A 20478-nucleotide genomic window follows, 5' to 3' on the forward strand; every position below is an offset into this window, starting at 1 on the left:
GTCCCTGGATGGAGCCTACAGAAGAGTCAAGAGAGGAAGTGCTGCCAGGACGGGTGTCTCGGGAGGAGTCAGACGTTTGTGGACTGAGGGGAGGAGACCATTGGATGAAACCAGAACCACCAAGCTGGAGTCCAGAGAGGACCGTCTGGCTTAGCCCTGCATGGTGCACCTGAGAGGAGGTCAGTGACAGCGCTACAAGACCAGTCTGGGGGGAGGGGTGGCACTGATGTAAGGGGGAGTGCATACAGTAAGGTAAGGGGGCACTGATAGAAAGGTTCCCCTTATATTAGTACCCCCCCCCCCCTTACCTTAGTGCATTCACTCTGCAGAGGTGTTCTGTGGTCACCAGAGTCCCCCCCACATTAGAGTTCCCATTATAAATGTAAGTTGGAACTCTGTGGTCAATAATGTAAAGGGGAAGTCAGTGGACTCTGATATAAGGTGATCTCTGGAGCCCCCCTTACATCAGAGTTTTCCTTTACACCAAAGTTTGCAGCATTCGCCCTTACATCACAGTTCCCCTTGTACTGTAACGGGGAACTCTGTGCTGGCTGGGTTATAATAACCTGACCTTCATGTAAATAGGGAAATGATACTGATACCAATGATGGGGCACTATTCCTCTCACTGATACCAATGATGGGGCACTATTCCTCCCACTGACACCAATGAGGGGCACTATTCCCACTGACACCAATGATGGGGCACTATTCCTCACACTGATACCAATGATGGGGCACTATTCTTCCCACTGATACCAATGATGGGGCACTATTCTTCCCACTGATACCAATGATGGGGCACTATTCCTCCCACTGACACCAATGATGGGGCACTATTCCTCCCCCTCCCACTATCCCCCCCATAGGAGACCCTTCTTTATTGGATTATCAAAAATCGCTATTGTTTATATTGTTATTACAATGCTGATATTATAATGTGAAATGTATGCTGTGGCCACTCAAATGTCAGTCAGTTCATCAGAAACTGGCCAACTGGAAATCGGAAAAATTGGAAGAAGTGTATATATATATATATATATATATATATATATATATATATATATATATATATATATATATAATGTTTGGGGGTTCTAAGTAATTTTCTAACAAAAATACTGATTTTTACTTGTAAACAAAAAGTGCCAGAAAAGGAACTTCAATTCTATAAATTACAGGAGGATATCCAATCCTATCACTGGGACCCCCATGGATGTCCCCTCTGCCTGCACGCCCCTCTTCTACCTCTGTCCCTCACACGCCCCGCCCCTTCCTGTTAATCAAACACCAAGCTCCACCCCTTCCTGTCAACCAAACACCAAGCCCCACCCCTTCCTGTCAATCAAACCCCCAGCCGCGCCCTTCCCACCTCCTCCCTCTGCCAGGATCTCCTCTCTCAGTACCCGCCCTCTGGCCACCTTCCTGCCAGCCCCAGGTGGGGGGGCGTGGCCACCATTTAGAGGCTCATTCACATGGGTGGAAACTGTTTGGGAGGGGAAACCATCACCTCCTATTATTATATATATATATATATATATATATATATATATATATATATATATATATATATATATATATTATAGTATTATTATAATCTATGGGTTGGTGTTTCTGTCCATCCATTCCTGAGATTTACACAGCTCCACCATATAGCACACAGAACCCCATCACACAGACAGGGACCCCTACCTTAGAGGTTCATTCACATGGGAGGAAAGTGTTCAGGATAGGGGGATGGGGGGTACCACCTCCTCCGATTATTACATAAATATTACTATTTCATTATTATATTTTATGGATTGGTGTTTGTCCATCCAGTCCTGAGATTTACACAGCTCCGCCATGTAGCACACAGAACTCCATCACTCAGACAGTGGCCACCGCCTTCATACAGATAATAGGGCGCTCAGGAGGGGAAACCAACATCCTCCTATTAATATATATATTATATGGATTGGTGTTTCTGTCCATGCAGTCCTGAGATTTACACAGCTCCGTCACAGAACACCATCACACAGACAGGGGCCACGGCTTAGAGGCTCATTCACAAGGGTGTTTGGGAGGGGAAACCATCCCCTTCTATTATATATATTATCATTGGTGTTTCTGCACATCCAGTCCTGAGATTTACATTATTTTTTCTTCGTTTCGGTTATAAAATTCAGCAAATGAGTCATTTTTCTTCATAAATTTTGGCCAAACTTTATACTGCTGCATATCTTTGGTAAAAAATAATCCAAATCAGTGTATATTATTTGGTCTTTGTGAAAGTTATAGGGCAGTGATGGAGAACCTTGGCACCCCCAGATGTTTTGGAACTACATTTCCCATGATGCTCCACTACACTGCAGAGTGCATGAGTATCATGGGAAATGTAGTTCCAAAAGGTTGCCAGGATGCCAAGGTTCGCCAATCACTGTTATAGAGTCTACAAGCTATGGTGCCAATCATTGAAAATCGATCACACCTGATGTACTGACGGCCGATCTCATCTCTTGAGGCCCTAACAAACCTGGAAAGTACAAATACCCCCAAATGACCCCTTTTTGGAAAGTAGACAGTCCAAGGTATTTAGTAAGAGGCATGGAGAGTCATCCCCCCTCCCCCCAACGTATATTCTATGAGGCATAATGAGTCTTTTGAACGGTTCATTTTTTCCCACAATTCTTTGCAAAATTAAGATTTTTCTTTTCTTTTTTTATTCACAAAATTGTCATATTAACAGGTTATTTCTCTCACTTGGCCTGTGCATACCACAAATGACACCCCAAAATATATTCTGCTACTCCTCCTGAGTACGGGGATACCACATGTGTGAGACCTTTGCACATCCTGGCCACATACAGAGGCCCAACATTCAGGGAGCACCGTCAGGTGTTCTAGGGACATAAATTACACATCTAATTTCCTGACAACCTATCACACTTTTGATGGCCCTGGAGCATCAGGACAATGGAAACGCCCTCAAAATGACCCCATTTTGGAAAGAAACCCCAACGTATATTCTATGAGGCATAATGAGTCTTTTGAACATGTCATTTTTCCCCACAAGTTTTTGGAAAATGTGAAAAGAAAATGAAAACGCATTTTTCTACACTTTTTTTTTACACATTTCTACGGCACTGATGAGCATCCACTGATAGGGTGGCACTGATGAGCACTTACTGATGGGCACTGTATTGGCACTAATGGGCACACTAGTGGCACTGACGGGGCACTGTAGAGCACAGATGTGGCACTGTAGGGCACAGATGCGCAATGATGGGGCACTGCTGGACACAGATGTGGCACTGTTGGGTACTAATGTCATGCTGATGGGACACAGATGTGCACTGATGGGGCACTGCTGGGTACTGATGTGACACTGCTGGGGCACTGTAGGGCACTGCTGGGCACAAATGTGGCACGGCTGGGTACTGATGTGCCACTAATGGGGCACAGATGGGTGTTGATGGGGCACTGCTTGGGTACTGATCTGGCACTGCTAGGTACTGATGTGGCACTGCTGGGGCACAGATGGGCACTGATGGGACAGTGCTGATTACTGATGTGGCACTGATGGGGCACAGATTGGCACTGATGGGGCACAGATTGGCACTGATGTGGTACAGATGGGTACTGATGTGGCACTGCTGGTTACTGATATGGCACTGATGGGGCACAGATGGGCACTGATGTGGCACTGCTGGGTATTGATGTGGCACTGAAGGACACTGCTGGGCACTGATGGGGCACTGCTGGATACTGATGGGGCACTGCTGGTTACTGATATGGCACTGATGGGGCACAGATGGGCACTGATGTGGCACTGCTGGATCACAGATGGGCACTGATGTGGCACTGCTGGGTATTGATGTGGCACTGCTGGATCACAGATGGGCACTGATGTGGCACTGCTGGGTATTTATGTGGCACTGAAGGACTCTGCTGGGCACTGATGGGGCACTGCTGGGTACTGATGGGGCACTGCTGGGCACTTGGAATACATGCAAAAAAAGTCAATCAGCATCACCCTCCTCTGCTTACACAATCGGTGTGAGGAGAGGAGAGAACCGGAAATTACGCCGGTTCGGTGACAGTGATCCCTCTGGATCCGCTGGCAGGAGCAATCACGTGGTAAAGGGCCGCTGGGATTGGTCCTTTACCCCGATCCCTGACGCACTGGGTCCCGAGTATCCGGCGAGCAAGGACACTCCTGTGTGTGCGGGGATCATCATTGTACGCCCTCCCAGAATTATCTGACCACGCTGTAGCCGTCATTCGGCTATGGCCCGGTCGGCAAGTGGTTAAAGTTCATGTTTGTGTAAAGGCAGGCGTCCCAATACTTTTGGTAATATAGTGTATATGTGATTGGACAGAGGGGGGGGAGGGGAACAGGACTACCTAAGAAGACAGGATAAAGTACATTGTACATTTTACACCCTGCAGTTAGCAGTCGAGGCAGCCATCTTGGCAATTGCGTTGGCCGGGAATCGGACCCGGGTCAGCTGCTGTATAAGCAGCTATGCTCACCACTGCACCACCAACGCGAGGAATGTCTTTGGAGGGTGGGAGGAAAGAACCTATATGCAGCTCCCCCCAGCCCCCCACATACTTACCTGAGCTCTATCTTGATCCAGCGCTGTGCCTGAGAGCAGTAGCTCTCTCTCTCCTCACTGGACAGAGAGTCAGCAGTGGGAGCCAATCACAGCCAGTGAGCAGGGGGTGGGGCCGAGCCATGCTCTGTGCTTCAATGGACCGCTTTCTATGGGGTGCACTGGGTAAGGGGGAGGAGCCAGGAGCGCCAGCAGGCAACCCAAAAAGGGGATGATCGCGGCTGCTCTATGCAAAACTATTATAGAGAGCAGGCAAGAATAACATGTTTGTAAACCTCATTTTTTTTCCGTCTTACGTCAGGCCCAGGAGGAAGAGAGCGTGCCCGGGCTTCATAAGCTACTTTTATAATCCCTCCCAGCAACCTTTAGGCCACTGCAAGGGTCCCTGGGATTTGTAGTCTTAGAGTATGGGAATATATAACAGCAGATTCCAGAAGGACTATACGCCCCATAACTCACTCTGCTGGCGCACAGGTATGAGGTCACTGGCTGTCGAATAATCACGGGACCAACAATATTCAAAACACTGGAAGGTGCGAAGCTTTCTGGATACAGTTCACATCGCTACATAGGGAAGGATAGTATTGGGGTTACAGGGAGGGTTATTCTTGGTGATATAGGGAGGGATAGTATTGGGGTTACAGGGAGGGTTATTCTTGGGGATATAGGAAGGGATAGTATTGGGGTTACAGGGGGGGTTATTCTTGGGGATATAGGGAGGGATAGTATTGGGGTTACAGGGAGGGTTATTCTTGGGGATATAGGAAGGGATAGTATTGGGGTTACAGGGGGGGTTATTCTTGGGGATATAGGGAGGGATAGTATTGGGGTTACAGGGAGGGTTATTCTTGGGGATATAGGAAGGGATAGTATTGGGGTTACAGGGAGGGTTATACTTGGGGATATAGGAAGGGATAGTATTGGGGTTACAGGGAGGGTTATTCTTGGGGATATAGGGAGGGATAGTATTGGGGTTACAGGGAAGGTTACTCTTGGGGATATAGGAAGGGTTAGTATTGGGGTACAGGGAGGGTTAATCTTGGGGATATAGGGAGGGATAGTATTGGGGTTACAGGGAGGGTTATTCTTGGGGATATAGGAAGGGTTAGTATTGGGGTACAGGGAGGGTTACTCTTGGGGATATAGGGAGGGATAGTATTGGGGTTACAGGGAGGGTTATTCTTGGGGATATAGGGAGGGTTAGTATTGGGGTTACAGGGAGGGTTATTCTTGGGGATATACGGAGGGATAGTATTGGGGATACAGGGAGGGTTATTCTTGGGGATATAGGAAGGGATAGTATTGGGGTTACAGGGAGGGTTATTCTTGGGGATATAGGGAGGGATAGTATTGGGGTTGCAGGGAGGGTTATTCTTGGGGATATAGGGAGGGATAGTATTGGGATTACAGGGAGGGTTATTCTTGGGGATATAGGGAGGGATAGTATTGGGGTTACAGGGAGGGTTTTTCTTCGGGATATAGGAAGGGATAGTATTGGGGTTACAGGGAGGGTTATTCTTGGGGATATAGGAAGCGCTAGTATTGGGGTTACAGGGAGGGTTATTCTTGGGGATATAGGGAGGGCTAGTATTGGGGTTACAGGGAGGGTTATTCTTGGGGATATAGGAAGGGATAGTATTGGGGTTACAGAGAGGGTTATTCTTGGGGATATAGGAAGGGCTAGTATTGGGGTTACAGGGAGGGTTATTCTTGGGGATATAGGGAGGGCTAGTATTGGGGTTACAGGGAGGGTTATTCTTGGGGATATAGGGAGGGAGAGTATTGGGGTTACAGGGAGGGTTACTCTTGGGGATATAGGGAGGGATAGTATTGGGGTTACAGGGAGGGTTATTCTTGGGGATATAGGGAAAGATAGTATTGGGGTTACAGGGAGGGTTACTCTTGGGGATATAGGGAGGGATAGTATTGGGGTTACAGGGAGGGTTATTCTTGGGGATATAGGGAGGGATAGTATTGGGGTTACAGGGAAGGTTACTCTTGGGGATATAGGAAGGGTTAGTATTGGGGTACAGGGAGGGTTAATCTTGGGGATATAGGGAGGGATAGTATTGGGGTTACAGGGAGGGTTATTCTTGGGGATATAGGAAGGGTTAGTATTGGGGTACAGGGAGGGCTACTCTTGGGGATATAGGGAGGGATAGTATTGGGGTTACAGGGAGGGTTATTCTTGGGGATATAGGGAGGGTTAGTATTGGGGTTACAGGGAGGGTTATTCTTGGGGATATACGGAGGGATAGTATTGGGGATACAGGGAGGTTTATTCTTGGGGATATAGGAAGGGATAGTATTGGGGTTACAGGGAGGGTTATTCTTGGGGATATAGGGAGGGATAGTATTGGGGTTGCAGGGAGGGTTATTCGTGGGGATATAGGGAGGGATAGTATTGGGGTTACAGGGAGGGTTATTCTTGGGGATATAGGGAGGGATAGTATTGGGGTTACAGGGAGGGTTATTCTTCGGGATATAGGAAGGGATAGTATTGGGGTTACAGGGAGGGTTATTCTTGGGGATATAGGAAGGGCTAGTATTGGGGTTACAGGGAGGGTTATTCTTGGGGATATAGGGAGGGCTAGTATTGGGGTTACAGGGAGGGTTATTCTTGGGGATATAGGAAGGGATAGTATTGGGGTTACAGAGAGGGTTATTCTTGGGGATATAGGAAGGGCTAGTATTGGGGTTACAGGGAGGGTTATTCTTGGGGATATAGGGAGGGCTAGTATTGGGGTTACAGGGAGGGTTATTCTTGGGGATATAGGGAGGGAGAGTATTGGGGTTACAGGGAGGGTTACTCTTGGGGATATAGGGAGGGATAGTATTGGGGTTACAGGGAGGGTTATTCTTGGGGATATAGGGAGAGATAGTATTGGGGTTACAGGGAGGGTTACTCTTGGGGATATAGGGAGGGATAGTATTGGGGTTACAGGGAGGGTTATTCTTGGGGATATAGGGAGGGATAGTATTGGGGTTGCAGGGAGGGTTATTCTTGGGGATATAGGGAGGGATAGTATTGGGGTTACAGGGAGGGTTATTCTTCGGGATATAGGAAGGGATAGTATTGGGGTTACAGGGAGGGTTATTCTTGGGGGTATAGGAAGGGCTAGTATTGGGGTTACAGGGAGGGTTATTCTTGGGGATATAGGGAGGGCTAGTATTGGGGTTACAGGGAGGGTTATTCTTGGGGATATAGGAAGGGATAGTATTGGGGTTACAGGGAGGGTTATTCTTGGGGATATAGGAAGGGATAGTATTGGGGTTACAGAGAGGGTTATTCTTGGGGATATAGGAAGGGCTAGTATTGGGGTTACAGGGAGGGTTATTCTTGGGTATATAGGGAGGGCTAGTATTGGGGTTACAGGGAGGGTTATTCTTGGGGATATAGGGAGGGATAGTATTGGGGTTACAGGGAGGATTATTCTTGGGGATATAGGGAGGGATAGTATTGGGGTTACAGGGAGGGTTATTCTTGGGGATATAGGAAGGGATAGTATTGGGGTTACAGGGAGGGTTATTCTTGGGGATATAGGGAGGGATAGTATTGGGGTTACAGGGAGGGTTATTCTTGGGGATATAGGGAGGGATAGTATTGGGGTTACAGGGAGGGTTATTCTTGGGGATATAGGAAGGGATAGTATTGGGGTTACAGGGAGGGTTATTCTTGGGGATATAGGAAGGGATAGTATTGGGGTTACAGGGAGGGTTATTCTTGGGGATATAGGGAGGGATAGTATTGGAGTTACAGGGAGGGTTATTCTTGGGGATATAGGGAGGGCTAGTATTGGGGTTACAGGGAGAGTTATTCTTGGGGATATAGGGAGGGATAGTATTGGGGTTACAGGGAGGATTATTCTTGGGGATATAGGGAGGGATAGTATTGGGGTTACAGGGAGGGTTATTCTTGGGGATATAGGAAGGGATAGTATTGGGGTTACAGGGAGGGTTATTCTTGGGGATATAGGGAGGGATAGTATTGGGGTTACAGGGAGGGTTATTCTTGGGGATATAGGGAGGGATAGTATTGGGGTTACAGGGAGGGTTATTCTTGGGGATATAGGGAGAGATAGTATTGGGGTTACAGGGAGGGTTATTCTTGGGGATATAGGGAGGGAGAGTATTGGGGTTACAGGAAGGGTTACTCTTGGGGATATAGGGAGGGATAGTATTGGGGTTACAGGGAGGGTTATTCTTGGGGATATAGGGAGGGATAGTATTGGGGTTACAGGGAGGGTTACTCTTGGGGATATAGGGAGGGATAGTATTGGGGTTACAGGGAGGGTTATTCTTGGGGATATAGGGAGGGATAGTATTGGGGTTACAGGGAGGGTTATTCTTGGGGATATAGGAAGGGATAGTATTGGGGTTACAGGGAGGGTTATTCTTGGGGATATAGGAAGGGATAGTATTGGGGTTACAGGGAGGGTTATTCTTGGGGATATAGGGAGGGATAGTATTGGAGTTACAGGGAGGGTTATTCTTGGGGATATAGGGAGGGATAGTATTGGGGTTACAGGGAGAGTTATTCTTGGGGATATAGGAAGGGATAGTATTGGGGTTACAGGGAGGATTATTCTTGGGGATATAGGGAGGGATAGTATTCGGGTTACAGGGAGGGTTATTCTTGGGGATATAGGGAGGGATAGTATTGGGGTTACAGGGAGGGTTATTCTTGGGGATATAGGGAGGGATAGTATTGGGGTTACAGGGAGGGTTATTCTTGGGGATATAGGGAGGGATAGTATTGGGGTTACAGGGAGGGTTATTCTTGGGGATATAGGAAGGGCTAGTGTTGGGGTTACAGGGAGGGTTATTCTTGGGGATATAGGGAGGGATAGTATTGGAGTTACAGGGAGGGTTATTCTTGGGGATATAGGGAGGGCTAGTATTGGGGTTACAGGGAGAGTTATTCTTGGGGATATAGGGAGGGATAGTATTGGGGTTACAGGGAGGATTATTCTTGGGGATATAGGGAGGGATAGTATTGGGGTTACAGGGAGGGTTATTCTTGGGGATACAGGAAGGGATAGTATTGGGGTTACAGGGAGGGTTATTCTTGGGGATATAGGGAGGGATAGTATTGGGGTTACAGGGAGGGTTATTCTTGGGGATATAGGGAGGGATAGTATTGGGGTTACAGGGAGGGTTATTCTTGGGGATATAGGGAGGGATAGTATTGGGGTTACAGGGAGGGTTATTCTTGGGGATATAGGGAGGGAGATTATTGGGGTTACAGGGAGGGTTACTCTTGGGGATATAGGGAGGGATAGTATTGGGGTTACAGGGAGGGTTATTCTTGGGGATATAGGGAGGGATAGTATTGGGGTTACAGGGAGGGTTACTCTTGGGGATATAGGGAGGGATAGTATTGGGGTTACAGGGAGGATTATTCTTGGGGATATAGGGAGGGATAGTATTGGGGTTACAGGGAGGGTTATTCTTGGGGATATAGGGAGGGATAGTATTGGGGTTACAGGGAGGGTTATTCTTGGGGATATAGGGAGGGAGAGTATTGGGGTTACAGGGAGGGTTACTCTTGGGGATATAGGGAGGGATAGTATTGGGGTTACAGGGAGGGTTATTCTTGGGGATATAGGGAGGGATAGTATTGGGGTTACAGGGAGGGTTACTCTTGGGGATATAGGGAGGGATAGTATTGGGGTTACAGGGAGGGTTATTCTTGGGGATATAGGGAGGGATAGTATTGGGGTTACAGGGAGGGTTATTCTTGGGGATATAGGAAGGGATAGTATTGGGGTTACAGGGAGGGTTATTCTTGGGGATATAGGAAGGGATAGTATTGGGGTTACAGGGAGGGTTATTCTTGGGGATATAGGGAGGGATAGTATTGGAGTTACAGGGAGGGTTATTCTTGGGGATATAGGGAGGGATAGTATTGGGGTTACAGGGAGAGTTATTCTTGGGGATATAGGAAGGGATAGTATTGGGGTTACAGGGAGGATTATTCTTGGGGATATAGGGAGGGATAGTATTCGGGTTACAGGGAGGGTTATTCTTGGGGATATAGGGAGGGATAGTATTGGGGTTACAGGGAGGGTTATTCTTGGGGATATAGGGAGGGATAGTATTGGGGTTACAGGGAGGGTTATTCTTGGGGATATAGGGAGGGATAGTATTGGGGTTACAGGGAGGGTTATTCTTGGGGATATAGGAAGGGCTAGTATTGGGGTTACAGGGAGGGTTATTCTTGGGGATATAGGGAGGGATAGTATTGGAGTTACAGGGAGGGTTATTCTTGGGGATATAGGGAGGGCTAGTATTGGGGTTACAGGGAGAGTTATTCTTGGGGATATAGGGAGGGATAGTATTGGGGTTACAGGGAGGATTATTCTTGGGGATATAGGGAGGGATAGTATTGGGGTTACAGGGAGGGTTATTCTTGGGGATACAGGAAGGGATAGTATTGGGGTTACAGGGAGGGTTATTCTTGGGGATATAGGGAGGGATAGTATTGGGGTTACAGGGAGGGTTATTCTTTGGGGATATAGGGAGGGATAGTATTGGGGTTACAGGGAGGGTTATTCTTGGGGATATAGGGAGGGATAGTATTGGGGTTACAGGGAGGGTTATTCTTGGGGATATAGGGAGGGAGAGTATTGGGGTTACAGGGAGGGTTACTCTTGGGGATATAGGGAGGGATAGTATTGGGGTTACAGGGAAGGTTATTCTTGGGGATATAGGGAGGGATAGTATTGGGGTTACAGGGAGGGTTATTCTTGGGGATATAGGGAGGGATAGTATTGGGGTTACAGGGAGGGTTATTCTTGGGGATATATGAAGGGATAGTATTGGGGTTACAGGGAGGGTTATTCTTGGGGATATAGGAAGGGATAGTATTGGGGTTACAGGGAGGGTTATTCTTGGGGATATAGGGAGGGATAGTATTGGAGTTACAGGGAGGGTTATTCTTGGGGATATAGGGAGGGATAGTATTGGGGTTACAGGGAGAGTTATTCTTGGGGATATAGGGAGGGATAGTATTGGGGTTACAGGGAGGATTATTCTTGGGGATATAGGGAGGGATAGTATTGGGGTTACAGGGAGGGTTATTCTTGGGGATATAGGGAGGGATAGTATTGGGGTTACAGGGAGGGTTATTCTTGGGGATATAGGGAGGGATAGTATTGGGGTTACAGGGAGGGTTATTCTTGGGGATATAGGGAGGGATAGTATTGGGGTTACAGGGAGGGTTACTCTTGGGGATATAGGGAGTGATAGTATTGGGGTTACAGGGAGGGTTATTCTTGGGGATATAGGGAGGGCTAGTATTGGGTTTACAGGGAGGGTTATTCTTGGGGATATAGGAAGGGCTAGTATTGGGGTTACAGGGAGGGTTACTCTTGGGGATATAGGGAGTGATAGTATTGGGGTTACAGGGAGGGTTATTCTTGGGGATATAGGAAGGGATAGTATTGGGGTTACAGGGAGGGTTACTCTTGGGGATATAGGAAGGGTTAGTATTGGGGTTACAGGGAGGGTTATTCTTGGGGATATAGGGAGGGATAGTATTGGGGTTATAGGGAGGGTTAGTGTTAGAGAGAGCTATATAGTATATAGTAAATACTATATAGTAAACAGCAGGCTTTTTTTCAGCCAAGTTGCTAAGGATAGCCTAGAAAATACCTGAAAATGAGCTGAGTGCTCCACCTACTGGCTGAAAATGAGAATACAAAACAATCATTTTCTTGTGCAAAAAAATATATTATTCAAAATGCTTAACAAAACACATACATAAACACATTCCTTTTGATTTAAATTTTATTCCATCAGCATTTAATTTGCACAGCAGATTTCTCCCTGGGGGACACAAAGTGGTTAGCGGTCGAGGCAGCCATGTTGGCAATTGCGTTGGCCGGGAATTGAACCCGGGTCAGCTGCTGGATAAGCAGCTATGCTCACCACTGCACCACCAACGCGAGGAAAGTTTTTGAAGTGTGGGAGGAAAAAACCTGGGAATGGGGAGGTGAGGATGACGCTGGATCCCAGTGCTGCAAATATGTCTGGTCTTGTCACAGTGGCAACATATAGCAGCTTACCAATTCCTCTGTGATACGTATCATTGTTGGGTAGCAAGTTTTCTCCTTCAGTGCTCTTTCGATAGCCTGGTTCCATAGACATTTCACTTCCTTTGCATATTGCATATGGAATTGTTGCAAGATTTCGCAGATTTTCTGAGAACTTCCATCTTTTTCTCTCTCTATTTGGATACCCAGATTGTAGCTAATGTCCCCAAGTTCTTTGATTTCAAAATTTTCTTTCAGCTTGTGAACTATCTGATTGTAATCCCCTTCTTGTTCAAAACAGGTTATAAATGTCATCAACATAGATAAGGATGTATATCCATCTGTCTTCTTGATTCTTGGAGTAGAGACGGGGGTCTACTTTACATCTTGAGAATCCCTCTTTAGTAAGTACTTTGTTCACTTTCGCATTCCACATCCTTGCAGATTGTATAAGACCGTAGATGCTCTTCTGATGTTTACACACAAGGTTGTCCCCTTTCTCAAACCCTGGTGGTCGCTCTATCTAGAGATCTTCCTTAATGTCTCCATGTCTAGGTATTTCACTTGCATGCCCTTTCTGGCTGCAATGCTAAGAAGTGCTCTGATGGTGGAGTGAAAGTTTCGTCATAATCTTCACCAAATTTCTGAGAGCAACCCTTGGCAACTAGTCTGGCTTGGTATTTGTGGATATTCCCAGGGCCAGATTTGCCACAAGGCCACCAAGGCCAGGCCTCGGAGCGGCAGTGGTGCAGGGGCGGCGCCGCTCCTACGGCGACTTCGCGGCCACCCCCCCTTTCGGGCTGCCCGTTAAAGTCGATTAAGGGCACCGGTACCCTTAGAAAAGATGGCCGCGAGCCGCCCACTACTGCGCATGCGCCGTTCCGAAGCGGCCGGGCTTGGGAAGGCTCGTACATGCACGGCCGGGCAGCACATGCGCAGTAGCGTGATTGCGCCACCCGGCGCCATTTTTGAAAAGATCGAGAAGTAATGTCAGCGGTGCGGCGGCGGTGGAGAGAGGTGACATCTCTCATTGCCCGCACCGCTGTTCCGCCCTCCTCCATCTGATGGCAGCCAGGCAGCGTGGCAAGTGACATCAACATCTGGTGGCAGCCAGGCAGCGTGGCAAGTGACATCTCCATTTGGTGGCAGCGTGGCAAGTGACATCAACATCTGGTGGCAGCCAGGCAGCGTGGCAAGTGACATCTCCATTTGGTGGCAGCGTGGCAAGTGACATCAACATCTGGTGGCAGCCAGGCAGCGTGGCAAGTGACATCTCCATCTGGTGGCAGGCAGCGTGGCAAGTGACATCTCCATCTGGTGGCAGCCAGGCAGCGTGGCAAGTGACATCTCCATCTGGTGGCAGGCATAGTGGCAAGTGACAAGCGATGGTGGGAAGTGACACGCTCAGGGCTCCCAATGATTCTGCATTATGGTGAGTTGAACCATTTCATTTTACATTACAATGTAATGATAGAAATAATGTGTTTCAATCATCCTGACTTCTGAAACCATACCAACCTTGGTGCCGGGGATGATTGAAGCACTAACACCAGCCATTGCCCTGAAAAATTGCCTGGGAGATGTATAAACCTCGAAGTGGACTTTTCCTGGCTCTCTCTGGGACGCTCTGCTACAGTGCGTATTAGTCCTGGTTTGCATTGGAATTTGTTGCTAGACATGGAAACAAACTTTTGAAGTTTCTCTGATAGTAGCTAATGTTCCCAAGTTCTTTGATTTCAAAATTTTCTTTCAGCTTGTGAACTTTCTGATTGTAATCCCCTTCTTGTTCAAAACAGGTTATAATGTCATCAACATAGATAAGGATGTATATCCATCTGTCTTGATTCCTGGAGTAGAAACCCCCGTCTGCTTTACATCTTGAGAATCCCTCTTTAGTAAGTACTTTGTTCACTTTCACATTCCACATCCTTGCAGATTGTTGAAGACCGTAGATGCTCTTCTGATGTTTACACACAAGGTGCACCCACTGACACCATTGTTGGTGGTTATTATTGCGTCCAACTGACCTCTTATCCTTTACAAGCAAGGAAGCTTCCATCTTCATTTCTGTTTGATCTGCAGTTCTCATGGTGTTGTATAGGTGACCAGCCATGACACCAGCCATATGATATGTTTATAGTTTGGTTGAAAGCAACCTGTTCTTCTTTAAAAGTGCCCTACAATATGATAAAAAGTACTTTGTTTTCTCTATAGTTGTTCCAATCCCTTTGGTATTTTTAGGTTTTTTATGTTTGATGTCTTTATCAGCTTTAGCCAAAAACCTTTGTATTTGAGCAGATTTTTCTTTGTATTCTGACGTATCTTTGAATGGACTCCATTTTTCTTTTAATTCAGCTATTTTTGTGGCTATTTTTTGGAGTTGGAGCAGTGTGACCGCATGCAAACGGAGGTGTACCAGAGTCACAGGGTCTAAGGAGCCACCTGGTCTTCACCAGAGCCACTGGAGGTGTGGATGTTGCGCTGCAAGGCAGCTCCCAGGTTGTGGCTCTCTAGCACACCCGTGCGGGCACAGTGCATCCAAATAGGCGTAATACTACCTAGGTCCAGGTATTATTGTGTCCACTGACACCATTGTTGGTGGTTAATATTGCTTCTACTGACCTCTTATCCTTTACAAGCAAGGAAACTTCCATTTTTATTTCTGTTTGATCTGCAGTTCTCATGGTGATCAGCCATGATACCAGCCATATGATGTGTTTATAGTTTGGTTGAAAGCAACCTGTTCTGCTTTAAAAGTGCTCTATAATATGATAAAAAGTACATTTGAAAATTGATAGTCCTTCAGTCTGTTAGATACCATGCTGCCAGGTTCTGACAACTGGCTAGGTGCTCTGCCACCTGGTTGAGTGCCCTGCTGTTGGGGTCTGGAAGCAGGCTGAGTGCCCTGCTGTTGGGGTCTGGAAGCAGGCTGAGTGCCCTGCTGTTGGGGTCTGGGAAGCTGGCTGAGTGCCTTGCTGTTGGGGCCTGGAAGCTGGCTGAGATCCTTTAACAAGTACAACATTTGGAACTTGCAGCTCCACAGGGCAGAAAATATCCCAATGCTGGGATCCCATGGACCATCTGTAGGCTTAACGTGGCGTCCCCTAACCCATACTGCTTTTCATTTTACCAGTCACCCAGGTCTTTCCAAGGAATTGGTTCCCCAGCATAGGTCCCCTAAACACCTCTACTACTGGAGCTGTAAGTGTATTTTAACAGTCACCCAGGTCTTACCAAGACATTGGTTCCCCAGAAAAGGTCCCCTAATGCCCTTGGAGTGGCAGGGGCACACATTACAACTGGATCAGGACAAACTTTAGATAGAAATCTGCCCTTACCCAGAACACCTCTACTACTGGAGCTGTAAATTTAAGTTTTTTTTTAACAGTCACCCAGGTCTTACCAAGACATTGGTTCCCCAAAAAAGGTCCCCTAATGCCCTTGGAGTGGCAGAGGCACACATTACAACTAGATCAGGACAAACGTCAGATGGAAATCTGCCCTTACCCAGAACACCTCTACTACTGGAGCTGTAAGTGTAAGTATATTTTAACAGTCACCCAGGTCTTACCAAGACATTGGTTCCCCAGAAAAGGTCCCCTAATGCCCTTGGAGTGGCAGAGGCACACATTACAACTGGATCAGGACAAACGTCAGATGGAAATCTGCCCTTACCCAGAACACCTCTACTACTGGAGCTGTAAGTGTAAGTATATTTTAACAGTCACCCAGGTCTTACCAAGACATTGGTTCCCCAGAAAAGGTCCCCTAATGCCCTTGGAGTGGCAGGGGCACACATTACAACTGGATCAGGCCAAACTTTAGATAGAAATCTGCCCTTACCCAGAACACCTCTACTACTGGAGCTGTAAGTTTAAGTATATTTTAACAGTCACCCAGGTCTTACCAAGACATTGGTTCCCCAGAAAAGGTCCCCTAATGCCCTTGGAGTGGCAGGGGCACACATTACAACTGGATCAGGCCGAACTTTAGATAGAAATCTGCCCTTACCCAGAACACCTCTACTACTGGAGCTGTAAGTGTATTTTAACAGTCACCCAGGTCTTTTCAAGACATTGGTTCCACAGCAAAGGTCCCCGAACACTCTTGGAATCGCAAAGGCACACATTACACCAGGACAAAATTCAGATGGAACTCTGCCCTTACCCCGAACACCTCTACTACTGGAGCTGTGAATAAAAAGCAGAAATCTGGACCACCAGGCTTTGACACAACCTAAGCAAATGGCGCATGAAAGTTGACTACAGGAATCTTGGACCAAACGGGTAACCCATGCCAGGCATGCAACATGCATGGAGATGCAGAGGTATTAGACCTCTGGAGTTGGTGATATCTTGACCCTAGTACCAGAGACTGACTGGGCAGCAGGCACAAAACTAGCAGAGGCAGACTGGGCAGCAGGTGGTATATAAGCAACATCAGGCTTGTCAGCAGATAAAGGATCAGTGGCATATGGCTGGGCAACAGGTTAAATAACAATGGATTCAAGCTGGATAGAAGGTAAAGGATTAGTAGTGTCAGCATGAACAGTAGAAGATCAGTGGCACCAGATTTGATAGCTGGTGGCGTATCCATGAAGTCAGGCTGGTCAGCGGGTAAAGGATCAGTGGAATCTGGCTGGGCAGCAGGTGAAGTACCAATGGATTCAAGCTGGATAGCAGGTAAAGGATTAGAAGTGTCTCTATGTGCTGGGGAGAGAGGGAGGAAAGGAGGCTCTGTGTACTCCTTTCTTTCTTTCTTTCTTTCTTTCTTTTTCTTTTTTTTTCTTTCTTTTTTTCTTTCTTTTTCTTTCTTTCTTTCTTTCTTTCTTTCTTTCTTTCTTTCTTTCTTTCTTTCTTTCTTTCTTTCTTTCTTTCTTTCTTTCTTTCTTTCTTTCTTTCTTTTTCTTTTTCTTTTTCTTTCTTTCTTTCTTTCTTTCTTTCTTTCCCCGCCCCTTATGACATCACCGCCCGAGGCATGTCACCACCAAAAGCAGCAGCATGTGTCACCACCAAAAGCAGCAGCATGTGTCCCCACCAAATGCAGCAGCATGTGTCACCACCAAATGCTGCAGCTTATGTCACCACCAAATGCTGCAGCTTATGTCACCACCAAATGCAGCAGCTTATGTCACCACCAAATGCTGCAGCTTATGTCACCACCAAATGCTGCAGCTTATGTCACCACCAAATGCTGCAGCTTATGTCACCACCAAATGTTGCAGCTTATGTCACCACCAAATGCTGCAACCTATGTCACCACCAAATGCTGCAGCTTATGTCACCACCAAATGCAGCAGCTTATGTCACCACCAAATGCAGCAGCTTATGTCACCACCAAATGCTGCAGCTTATGTCACCACCAAATGCTGCAGCTTATGTCACCACCAAATGCTGCAGCTTATGTCACCACCAAATGCTGCAGCTTATGTCACCACCAAATGCTGCAGCTTATGTCACCACCAAATGCAGCAGCTTATGTCACCACCAAATGCTGCAGCTTATGTCACCACCAAATGCTGCAGCTTATGTCACCACCAAATGCTGCAGCTTATGTCACCACCAAATGCTGCAACTTATGTCACCACCAAATGCAGCAGCTTATGTCACCACCAAATGCTGCAGCTTATGTCACCACCAAATGCTGCAGCCTATCTCACCATCAAATGCTGCAACTTATGTCACCACCAAATGCAGCAGCTTATGTCACCACCAAATGCTGCAGCTTATGTCACCACCAAATGCTGCAGCCTATCTCACCATCAAATGCTGCAACTTATGTCACCACCAAGTGCAGCAGCTTATGTCACCACCAAATGCTACAGCTTATGTCACCACCAAATGCTGCAGCCTATCTCACCATCAAATGCTGCAACCTATGTCACCACCAAGTGCAGCAGCTTATGTCACCACCAAATGCTGCAGCCTATGTCACCACCAAATGCTGCAACTTATGTCACCACCAAATGCTGCAGCTTATGTCACCACCAAATGCTGCAGCCTATCTCACCATCAAATGCTGCAACTTATGTCACCACCAAGTGCAGCAGCTTATGTCACCACCAAATGCTGCAGCTTATGTCACCACCAAATGCTGCAGCCTATCTCACCATCAAATGCTGCAACTTATGTCACCACCAAGTGCAGCAGCTTATGTCACCACCAAATGCTGCAGCTTATGTCACCACCAAATGCTGCAGCTTATGTCACCACCAAATGCTGCAGCCTATCTCACCATCAAATGCTGCAACTTATGTCACCACCAAATGCAGCAGCTTATGTCACCACCAAATGCTGCAGCTTACACCAAATGCAGCAGCCTGTGTCACCACCAAAGCAGGCGAATATAAGAAACGCACATGAATATAAGAAAAGCACACAAATATAAGAAAACCACACAAATATAAGAAAAGCACACAAATATAAGAAAAGCACACTGATAAAAACTGGCTCATGTGCGCCCAGCCTGAAGGGGTGTGAACTAGACTTAGGCAATTGGGAAAAACTGAACATTTGGCTCTATGATGTTGTCATGAGCCTCCTCATAATACAGGGCCAGGGTGTAAGTCCACTGTCCTGTCTCTCTGGTGGTAGAAATATGTCGCATAGGTGTTGCTGCGCCTCTGGCTCTATGACGTTGTTATGAGCCTCTTCATGGTACATCGGCCATGGTGTAAAGAGATTCTCCTGGCTGTATGCCGTTGGGAAGAAGTCCTGTGGTGGCTCCTGAATCTGACTAACTCTCTTGCAGCCAAAGTCATAGATATTATTCTGCTCCTCTGGCTCTATGAGGTTGTTATGAGCTTCTTCATGGTACATCGGCCACGGTGTAAAGAGATTCTCCTGGTTGTATGCCATTGGGAAGAAGTCCTGAGGTGGCTGCTGAATCTGACTAACTCTCTTGTAGCCAAAGTCATAGATATTATTAGGCTCCTCAGGCTCTTTTGGGTTCTTATGAGCCTCCTCGTAATGCATTGGCCAGGGTGTGAAGAGATTCTCCTGTCTGACCGCTGGTGGTGGCTGATAAACGACCATTAGCTCTGCCAATTGTTGAAGAGCATCTTTATAATGGTTCTCCATTGGAGTCGGTACTGGTCTCTGGATCTTCAATGATAATATTGGATCCCAGTCCATTGGTTCCTCCCTCTGAAGCTCACTCTCATCACTACAGTCAGCGAAATTAGGCTTCTCTGGCGATGATGGTGGAGGTGAAAATAACTCCATTGGTGACATCATCAAACTGTCGCTCATGTATGAAAAGCCTATGAAATACTCCTGCTCATATGGTGATATTGGAGCCTCCCGGTCCAGGGTTTTGATAAATTCATTCAATGGCATGCTGTTATTTGATGGTTCCTCATAAATCTAGAAAGAGAAAAAGACATTCATTACTATTTCTAATTGATACAGAGAATGGTAACAAAGTATGGTGAACCCCACCCCCGAGGTGCAGCAGATTTCACCAAGCACGCTCCTTCCACCCTAGCTCCCTCTAGTGGTCAGATGACATACACAATAATCATCTCCAATACTAAACAGAAATCATTCAGACCAGGCCGTATGATTGTATAGTGATCACAAATTCATATACACTGGTCTGAAAAGTCTGGTAAAACAAATGTCTTAGATGGGGAAGAGCCTGCTGCTGAAAATCTCCCCTCCCCCTCCAATGTGTTTGGACTCCATTATCTGTATACTTACTGGTTCAGATTCAGGTGGCTCGTCTGACTTTCTTCCCTCTAACTCTGCCCAGTCGATAGTCTTGAAGAACGGATGGCTCCTGATGTCACTGACTAGATGGTTTCGGCCCTCTTGGTCTTTCCACAGAAGCTGTAATGAAGAATGA

At 46.9% G+C, this 20478-nt stretch overlaps 1 long non-coding RNA gene and 2 other non-coding genes across 4 annotated transcripts in view; all 3 read right to left on the reverse strand.

The window, feature by feature from the left end:
* The window catches only part of LOC141106205 (uncharacterized), a 210228-nt gene that overhangs the window by 47879 nt on the left and 141871 nt on the right, over positions 1–20478 (reverse strand). The window lies entirely within an intron of this gene.
* Positions 4460–4531, reverse strand: TRNAY-AUA (transfer RNA tyrosine (anticodon AUA)). Its single transcript has one exon. It is a non-coding gene; the product is annotated as a tRNA-Tyr (tRNA).
* Positions 12475–12546, reverse strand: TRNAD-AUC (transfer RNA aspartic acid (anticodon AUC)). The gene has a single exon. It is a non-coding gene; the product is annotated as a tRNA-Asp (tRNA).

This window comes from Aquarana catesbeiana, linkage group LG08 (genome assembly GCF_042186555.1).
Source record: "Aquarana catesbeiana isolate 2022-GZ linkage group LG08, ASM4218655v1, whole genome shotgun sequence".
NCBI classification, from domain to species: Eukaryota; Metazoa; Chordata; class Amphibia; order Anura; family Ranidae; genus Aquarana; species Aquarana catesbeiana.